Here is a 10078-nt window from a genome sequence, read left to right as displayed (position 1 = left end):
ACAAAATGATTTTTGTTTAAGAATGAAATCTTATTTTGAAGGGTAATTGTTATGTTTTGACCCGAAGGGTGTAATTTATTCGTTAATGAAGTAATGTTTGTAGTTTATTCACTAATGAAGTAATGTTTATTTCATGTTTATGCCAGTTTATGATGTCATACGGGTGGTTCACTGTTCAGAATCGCTCGGTTCTCTCTAGACATGGGCAGTTCCGCGTGTTTTGCTAGAATCGGCATGGGAGTGCCGATTCCCGAGTCCAACCGCTCACCGACTTTTCAAACACTGGTTGAAATACATGACAAAATGATTTTTGTTTAAGAATGATATCTTATTTTGAACGGTAATTGTTATGTTTTGACCCGAAGAGCGTAATTTATTCGTTAATGAAGTAATGTTTGTAGTTTATTCATTAATGAAGTAACATTTATTTCCTTTGTTTATATTCATTCTCTTAAAAAAAAAAATGAAGTAGAACCAATATTATCAAATTCGCTTCGCTTCGACCGAAGCTTTCGAATTTTAGGCATAAACTGAAGAGAAGCAAAGCCTGGTGTTGCCGCTTCGGTCAGATTTTGATCGCTTCGGGCTGCTTCAGTCAAATTCGGACCACTTCGAGTTTGCTTCGGCTAAGCTTCAGGTCTGCTTTGGGACTGCTTCGACCAGCAAAGAAATAACTATATGAATGTTTTTTAAAAAAAAAAAAAACTTTTTAAAATTTTAATTTAAAATTTTTCATTATTTGTATATATTTTATATATAAATATCTAATTTTTTAAAAAAAATGTTTAAAGTCTTCCCTGAATCAACCAAAGTACCGCATTACTTTATTTTTCTCACCAAACCAAATAAGACCTTGAGACGAATCCGCCATCATTGAGTAGAACCAATAAATATTTCTTTTCTATTCATCCTAGGAGTTGAATAGCTCATTGAAGAATATTTTTCAATGTGTTGAATACCTCAATGAAGAATAATCCTTTTTTTTAATCCAATCTATAGGAATCAAAAGTAATAGCTAATCCCTTACGGTACATCAGATTGGCCTTGGTTATTGATACAATAGATATCTCTTAATTTACCACGGATCGACTTATACAGTCCTTTGGGGCTCCAGTAGCAATTAGATCAATGCGTGATTGCCTCAATAAATAGAGAAGTTCCCATTGAAGTTCAATATGAATCTTTGGGTATCTACCATGAGATTCACGAGCACTATCGAATAGTAAAAAGTGTAAAAAAAGAAATCGTTTGTATATACATTAGAACCATTGTTGGTCATATTTCTTTTATCGAGAAATAGAAGAAGCTATACAAGGGTTTTGTCGAACCTATTGTTCTGGTACTTGAGTAATTTTGTGATACCCGTGAGAATACAAATATCTCCAGTTCAACAGGTATCACAATTCTAAAATTTGTATGCGAATCAAGATCAAGGAAAAGGAAAGATCGATCCTTTCTTGAAATTTCTTCCGACTCAAAATTGCGGTGGAACATGTATCCACTTTTGTTCTGAGCACAAAATTGGTGGAGTAAATCACAAAATGATTGCTGTTTAAGAATGAAATCTTATTGGTGCCACCTTCAAATAATTGGGAAAAATCTAATGATGATGATAAATGAAATCTTATTGGAGGGAAAGGGGCTCGGGTCGTGGTGATAGCACCCGACATCCTAGTCACCAAATTGTGGTTTTCATTCCCACCACTAACACCACACGACTAATACCCATTAAAAAAGGCTAACTCCTAATCTGCTTGAAAATCTGGGTAGGGGCCTGTCGTCCCCACTAAATTACCAAAAAAAATAATCTTATTGGAACTGTCCATATCAAGTTCGTCCTTTATAACCATATCAAATCCAAGAATGAAATCTTAATGGAACTGTCCATATCTCATTCATTCTTTAGAACCATATCACATCCTGGATCCAATGAGATAGCATGAATTGAAACCAATCGTCATCAAAATACTTTTTAGAAAAGTTAATGCTGCAGATTGAGCAGATCTATAAACACTTTAAAATCTTAAAAATAGACGTTCCAAAGACTTGTTACAAGATGCACTATTTTTAAGATTTTTTTTAAAAAAATTACAACCATACCGCTTGAGGTCAAGATGATCAATACTTGAATAAAAAACCGAACCGGCATCAATACTTGAATAAAAAACCACCAAAATGTAGGACTTGGGTCTAAAATTAAGGAAAACAAGGATAATATGATGAAATCTACATAGCCTATACATAAATTTTAGTATGTACAACATATTATGCTAATTTTATTCAATTTATTTTCAAAAGGTAATGCTCGTGGGAAAAAGGTTATATAGAGCCGAGGCTCTAAACTATCAAATTAGAGCCTACCTCAAAAATTTCACTAGAAGAGGTTGTTTTGATGCCCAAATATATTCAAATTGATCGTCTCGACATCAAGATGCATGTACATGAGAAAAAAAAAAAAGGATTTCAAGATTTGAAAATAGTGTAATTTGTAATGCATTTTTGGACCGTCAATTTTCAAAATTTTCAAGTTTTAATAGATCTAGCAATCTACACTATTTTTTAAGCTTCAAACTTTATAAATAAAGATGAAAATATATTTAAAGGTTATTACAAAGATTTCCAGTATTGAAACCACATTTCTGGACACTATTTAAAGGTAGGCTCTAATTTGATTGTTTGAACCTAGGCTCTATACAAACCTCACCCAATAAAAAAATGATGTAGTTTCTATTAGGCCTAAGCCTTATGAGGAAAAATAAAGCCTCACCTCGAAACCTCTTTCAGAAAAAGCTTTGGGCATGATAGATTTCTATGATGGCTCTAAGATCAATTTCCATAGCGGATTATGAAATTTGTAGCTCAAGAAATATTACAAATCACGTGGATCTGTGAACACTTGAAAATAGACAGTCTAGGTAATGTGTTACAATATATATTATTTTTAAGGCTTGAAATCCTTATTTCCTTTTCTCAACCATAATGATCAAAGTCAAGATGATTAATGTAAATGTTTTTTTCTGCGAAAACTGCACTTTTTGGTAAATTTTGAGGTGAGGCTTTATTTTTTTCCATAAAGCCTAGGCCTTATTTTTGTTTTCCATTTTAAAATCAAATTAAAAAGCAGATAAAATATTAAATTGTTCTTTCTTATATTTTAATATTTCCCTTAAATTAATTATGGAACAAAAAGTTTCCTAAACTAGACTAAAAAACAAATATATATATATATATATATATATATATATATATATATATATATATATATATATATATATATATATATATATATATATATATATATATATATATATATATATATATATATATATATATATATATATATATATATATATATATATATATGTGTGTGTGTGTGTGTGTATGTGTGTGTGTGTGTGTGTGTGTGTGTGTGTGGAAAATGATAAGATTAGCCCACTAGTTCATACGAACATATGTGTTCTTATGAGCCCAATGGCCCAGATTAAATCTGGGCCGATCTGACGGTCACAACTTCATTTCGTATTTAAATTTTAATTTATTTTCTACAAATCCAAATAATTTGAAATTTTAGGTGTGTGTTCTTCAAAAATAAGAGAATATAATAAAAATATCAAAAAAATAATTTGCACTAAATAAATTGACCAAAATAATGCTGAAATGTTTTGGGAATATTTTGATCTATTTATTTTTACAAATTATTTTTTAAATTTTTTTATTAGGTACGCTTTGATGAGAAGGATGGACGCCTTAAATTTCAAATTATTTGGAATTGTAAATAATAATTAAAATTCAAATACGAAATGAAGTCGTGATCGTCAGATCGGCCCAGATTCAATCTAGACTGTTCGGCTCATATGAACTAGTGGGTTAATCCCAACATTTTCACACACACACACACACACACACACATATATATATATATATATATATATATATATATATATATATATATATATATATATATATATATATATATATATATATAATTTGAACTCATTGAAAAGAACAAAGAATTAGAATCTGTAGCAATATGATATCCAAAATTTGAGCATCAATCCCTCATACATGGAAAAAAACATACTTTTGGATAGGCATATATTTAGCTTTGCATGAGACATTAAAAAAACAAATGATTTGATAGGGCTGCAACCTATGAAAATAAGTAAAGCTTCACTTCATAACTCATCAAGCTTCAGCTCATAACTTATCAAAAATTGTAATTTAAGTGTTGAAAAACCTTTAAATTGATTAAACATTATGATTGCGTGAACAAACTAGGATTTCAAATTCTAAAAATAGTGCATAATTGCATATTGCAACAAATCATCTATACCATCATTTTCGTCCTAAAAACAAGTGTTCACAAATTCGCAAGATCTGTACCATTTTTTAAATTTCAAAATTATTATCAGTGTTGGAAATTAATTTTAGAACTATCCTAAAGATTCTTTATGCTGAAAGTGCTTCCGGCTAAGGATTTGAGGTGAGGCTCCATTTTGTTTTCATCAAGGTTTAAAATTATGAATCGGCAGCTGGGATCATCCATCCTAAAAACCTAGGCCTATAGAAACTTCACGAAGAAAAATTTACTTCGCTTTGGGTGTGAGTACCGAAAGAGTTGGTTATAATGGGTGTGAGTACCAAAAGAGCTGGTTACAAAAGGAGTTCAAATAAATAATTAGAGTTCAAATAAATGGGTGTGAGTACCAAAAGAGTTCGTTACAAAAGGAGTTCAAATAAATAATTATAGTTCAAATGAGTTGGTTACAATGGGTGCGAGTACCAAAAGAGTGGGACACAAAAGGAGTTCAAATAAATGGGAAAGATTTCTATACTTCCCCCACAACATAGAAGAATTATGCTTCCCCTACCATTCAGCTGTTCAATTTTGATCAAGAAAGTCACTCACCGTTTGATCTTAGATATGACGTCTCAAAGTATTATACAAATTGTATGAATATGAAATTCTGTACGTGCCATCTTCTCATTGGGGCACACCTATAAAATATGTTAAAAATTATTTTTTGATAAAATATAATGACCAAAATACCTTTTGAAACTTTTAAGAATATTTTGATCATTTTTATTTTATTGGAAATATTTTTTTATAGTTTTCACTAGTACAAGTTTAATAGAGGATTGGACATCCAAAAATTGGTTTCAAACTAGTTTATAAAAAAAAAAAATTAAAAATAATAGCGTAGAGACGTGACATTGTAATTGGGGCAATCAATCTTAGCCCTCCATTCAGAATGGACGGTTAGATAAGGGGAAATATATAAGTTTTATCCAGTAGGGGAAGCATAAAAAACTTGCCCCAAATAAATAATTAGAGTTCAAATAAATGGGTGTGAGTACCAAAAGAGTTACAAAAGGAGTTCAAGTAAATAATTAGAGTTCAAATAAATGGGTGTGAGTATCAAAAGAGGTAAAAAATGGGGTGAAAATACTGGGTGTAGTATCAAAAGGGTTATAAATAATTAGAGTTCAAATAAATGGGTGTGAGTATCAAAAGAGGTAAAAAATGGGGTGAGAATACTGGGTGTGAGTATCAAAAGAGTTATAAATAATTAGAGTTCAAATAAATGGGTGTGAGTATCAAAAGAGGTAAAAAATGGGATGAGAATACTGGGTGTGAGTATCAAAAGAGTTATAAATAATTAGAGTTCAAATAAATGGGTTATAAAAGGAGTTCAAATAAATAATTAGAGTTCAAATAAATGGGTGTGCTTTTCAAAAGAGGTAAAAAATGGGGCGAGAATGGGTTATTAAAGGAGTTCAAATAAATAATTAGAGTTCAAATAAATGGGTTATAAAAGGAGTTCAAATAAATAATTAGAGTTCAAATAAATGGGTGTGAGTATCAAAAGAGGTAAAGAATGGGTTATAAAAGGAGTTCAAATAAATAATTAGAGTTCAAAAAAATGGGGTGAGAGAGGCTCGAACTCAAAAAATGGTTGTGAGTATCAAAAGAGGTAAGGAATGGGTTATAAAAGGAGTTCAAAAAATGGGTGTGAGTATCAAAAGAGGTAAAGAATGGGTTATAAAAGGAGTTAAGAGGTAAATAATGGGTTATAAAAGGTAAAGAATGGGTTATAAAAGGAGTTAAGAGGTAAAGAATGGGTTATAAAAGGAGTTAACAGGTAAATAATGGGTTATAAAAGGTAAAGAATGGGTTATAAAAGGAGTTAAGAGGTAAAGAATGGGTTATAAAAGGAGTTAAGAGGTAAAGAATGGGTTGTAAAAGGAGTAAAGAGGTAAAGAATGGGTTATACAAGGAGTAAAGAGGTAAATAATGGGTTATAAATGGAGTAAAGAGGTAAAGAATGGGTTATAAAAGGAGTTCAAATAAACAATTAGAGTTCAAAAAATAAGAATGGGTTATAAAAGAAGTTAAGAGGTAAAGAATGGGTTATAAAAGGAGTTCAAATAAAAAAAAATGGGGTAAAGAATGGGTTATAAAAGGAGTTAAGAGGTAAGGAATGGGTTATAAAAGGAGTTAAGAGGTAAGGAATGGGTTATAAAAGGAGTTCAAATAAATAATTAGTGTTCAAAGGAGTTAAGAGGTAAATATGAACGGGTTATAAAAAGAGTTCAAATAAATAAATAGAGTTCAAAGGAGTTAAGAGGTAAAGATGAAAAAAATATGGGGTGAGAGAGGCTCGAACTCTCGACCTCAGGATTACTCAGGATAAGCTATGAGACCTACGCGCTAGCCAACTGCGCCACCACCCCTTTGGTGACCGAACTTGTCAATATATTTTAATAAATTATTTTCTTTAAAATCATCTTCCAATTTTTCGTTTTCTTTTTTTGGGGAACTGCTGGGACAAAATGTCATTTGTGCTTAGGATTATAATTTTATCATGGTATATAATTTTGATGTAAAATTTTCTTAGGATTATCTCAAAATCTATTTTTATATCTAATTATAAAATTTTAAATTTCAAAAATGGTTAAAATCAAGTAGATCTATAAACATATGAAAATCTTGAAAATGGATGGTGTAGATAATATATTGTAAAATGCACTATTTCTGAGACTTAAAATCTTTTTACTTTTCATGGTCATACATCTCGACGTCGAGATGATCAATCAAAGGGTTTTTCAACATTAAAACTATCTTTTCCGATAGATTGTTGAGGCGCATCCGTAGTTCTACATTATAAGGTTGCATTCTTATATAAAATTTTTCCATAAAATAAAAAAAAAAACTTACAAGTTTTTGTCATCGCCTTGTTTTGGTTGCCCAAGGAAATGTGAAAATCCATACGTGCATTTGTTGGATGTGACCTATAGGGGCTTCTTTTCGACATGTTAACCACGTGAATAGTAGGTGAAACGGTATATTGATTATCCTCGTCTAAGCTTTATCCCAATTATTTGAAATATTATATTAATAAATATTATTATATTTTTAAAAGTGCATTACAAGGAAAACATAGGGAACCTTACCCACCAATCTATAGACACCTAGGGCCATTTCCATGCATGCTAATGACCGGTGACTAAAAAGGTGTGGACTTGGGTACCACCCCACTACGACCTTGTTCCTAAGTCACCTAGAGTAACTCGGACAAGTCTGAGTTATATCTAGGAAAAATAAATTTTTAAGGTTAACTCTATTTTTTTTGTTATTGTTCTAATGTTCACCATTCAAAAAGTTGAATAACTAGAAGTAGTCATCTAACCGGAAAGGAATACGTTATTTTATTTTTTATTTAGTAATTCAATAGGGAAGACAGACCCCTACATGTTTTTTCAAGTAGATTAGGAATTACCTTTTTTGAAGTTATTAGTTATTTTATTTTTTATTTAGTAATTCAGTGGGGAAGACAGACCCTACATGTTTTTTCAAGTAGATTAGGAATTATCTTTTTGAAGTTATTAATGGGATAGTGTTTGAGAATGGAAACCACAACGTAGTGACTATGTGTGGGGTGCTACCACCACAATTCAAGCCTCTTTTCCAAATGAGGTTGTTTACTTTTTATACAAGGAGGTCACAATTATTTATAACGATCAATTGAGAAATTTGATATATTGAATCTATTACAAAGATCGAAAAATTTTCTCTTGAACTTTGAGCCCGATTAATAGCGGCCACCTATTTTCACATCTAATGATTAAAGATTAATTATGACCACCTTGTATCGTCTCATTTTATACTTTTTCTTTTATAAATTGGTTTTATTACTTTATCTCTCTTAAATTTAAAATTTGATATAGTTTCTCTATCTAAAAAATTTAAGATAGTTTCTCTCTCTAAAATTTTAACATATTATCTCTCTAAAACTTAAAATTTGAGATAGTATATCTTTTTTTGATGAACGTTCCAAATTTATTGATAGCAGAGAAAATTTGAGATAGTATATCTCTTTATAAATTTTGAGATAGTTTCTCTATTTAAAATGTTTAGGTACTTTCTATATCTAAAATTTTAAATTTGAGGTAGTTTTTCTCTCTAAATTTTTTAAAATAATGTCTCTCTAAAAATTTTCTAAGTACTTTCACTCTCTAACAACTTAAAACTATATAGCCTCTATCTCTAAAAATTTTAAGATAGTTTCTCTCTCTAAATTTTTTAAAGTAGTTTATCTCTCTAAATTTAGATATAGTTTCTCTCTAAAATTTTAATATACTTTTTCCCTCTGCAACTTAAAATTTGAAATAGTTTATCTCTTTAATTCGTAGGGGTGTTTGGCGAAATTAATTGTATTTAATAAAAGTGGGCGACTCCAGACTTTGAAAATAAACTTGTGAAAATATTTCCTCACCTCAAAAGATATGGTTGTATTTTCATACGAATTGATCCAACTTGTACTAAAATTTTTCCACCATGGGAAAAATTTTCATACGTCTTTGTCTTGTACCAAACCTGCGTAACATAGTTTTCACATAGAAAATATTTTCATACCAACCAAACGTCCCCTAAGTGAATTCTTCGACACAAAAATAGTTGCTCCTTTTCTGGACCAAGAGTGCTGAAAATACTCTATCTCTATCTCCTTCTCCCTCTCTTTCTTGCGTATATTTAAAATTGTTCTAGCTATGTAATGCAAACTGTCATCTTTAGAGAAATTTGTGCAAATATCCCCCAAATATTCTTATTTATGTTATCTTTAGAGAAATTTGGGTAGATATACCCCAAAATATTCATATTTAAAAATGGACAAGCTTTCCATGTGACCCCACCTACATACCCCTGATCTCAGCCGTCTGATTTGAGTAGATGACTTGAGTCATAATGTCACAAGTTGGCTCTTGAATGTCCAATCTTGATCCAACTGCTTAAAGTATTAGTTTTACTTTTTATTTGATAAATCTTTTGGAAATGAAATTTAGAACATGCATACATGATAATAATAATAATAAAATATTTCCTATGATGAAAATTATCCGAATACCCCTAAAACTTTTTAGGGGTACTTTGGTTATTTATCTTTACGAGAAATACCATTTTTTTTAAAAAAATTAGGTGGACGAGAAATACTAGTCGTTGATTCAGATCGAACGGTTGAAAATTGGAGTTGCATATAATTTATTTGTTGTTGGGGTCACATAGAAAACTTTTTCCTTTAAAAGTCTCTTTTTCTATTTTTATTTTTTTTCCTGATTGTCTTAACTTTAGATTTTGAAGGTCTGAAATCAAGTTTGGAACAATTTCGAATTGAAGTTTCACACACATTTGGATCTCATTCGAAAGGGTTTTCTCATCAACAATTTCATAACCTAATAGTGTGAAGTAGCGCAAATTTGAAAAAGAATAAAAAAGAAAAAGAAATATTCCATTCCAAATTAAACTACATACGAACGTTTGACTGGGTGAGAATTGAGGGATGCTAGAGGGGTATCTTTAATGCCTTTAGCATATTCTTTCATTTCTCATGAGTGATGTTCATATTTAAAAGAGACTTTTTCTACAAGGTTGTGACAATTAATCTTGACTATTGGATGTGGAATTGAGTGGCTGCATTTATTTCATTGACCAAACTTAAAGTTCAAAAGAAATTCTCTCGAATTTTACGACACACCTAAGCTATCAAATTTTACATCATATGGTTGAAAGTAATTGAAA

General features: G+C 30.5%; 1 non-coding gene across 1 annotated transcript; it reads right to left on the bottom strand.

The window, feature by feature from the left end:
* Positions 1–6647: 6647 nt before the first annotated feature.
* On the bottom strand, positions 6648–6735 carry TRNAM-CAU (transfer RNA methionine (anticodon CAU)). Its single transcript is given in 2 exon segments — positions 6648–6683; positions 6698–6735. It is a non-coding gene; the product is annotated as a tRNA-Met (tRNA).
* Between the last annotated feature and the right edge of the window lie 3343 nt (positions 6736–10078).

This window comes from Amborella trichopoda, chromosome 2, assembly GCF_054954075.1.
Source record: "Amborella trichopoda isolate Santa Cruz 75 chromosome 2, AtrichopodaSantaCruz75HAP2 v2.0, whole genome shotgun sequence".
NCBI classification, from domain to species: domain Eukaryota; kingdom Viridiplantae; phylum Streptophyta; class Magnoliopsida; order Amborellales; family Amborellaceae; genus Amborella; species Amborella trichopoda.
Note: the sequence above shows the minus strand (reverse complement) of the source record. Positions and strands in the feature narration are given on the sequence as shown.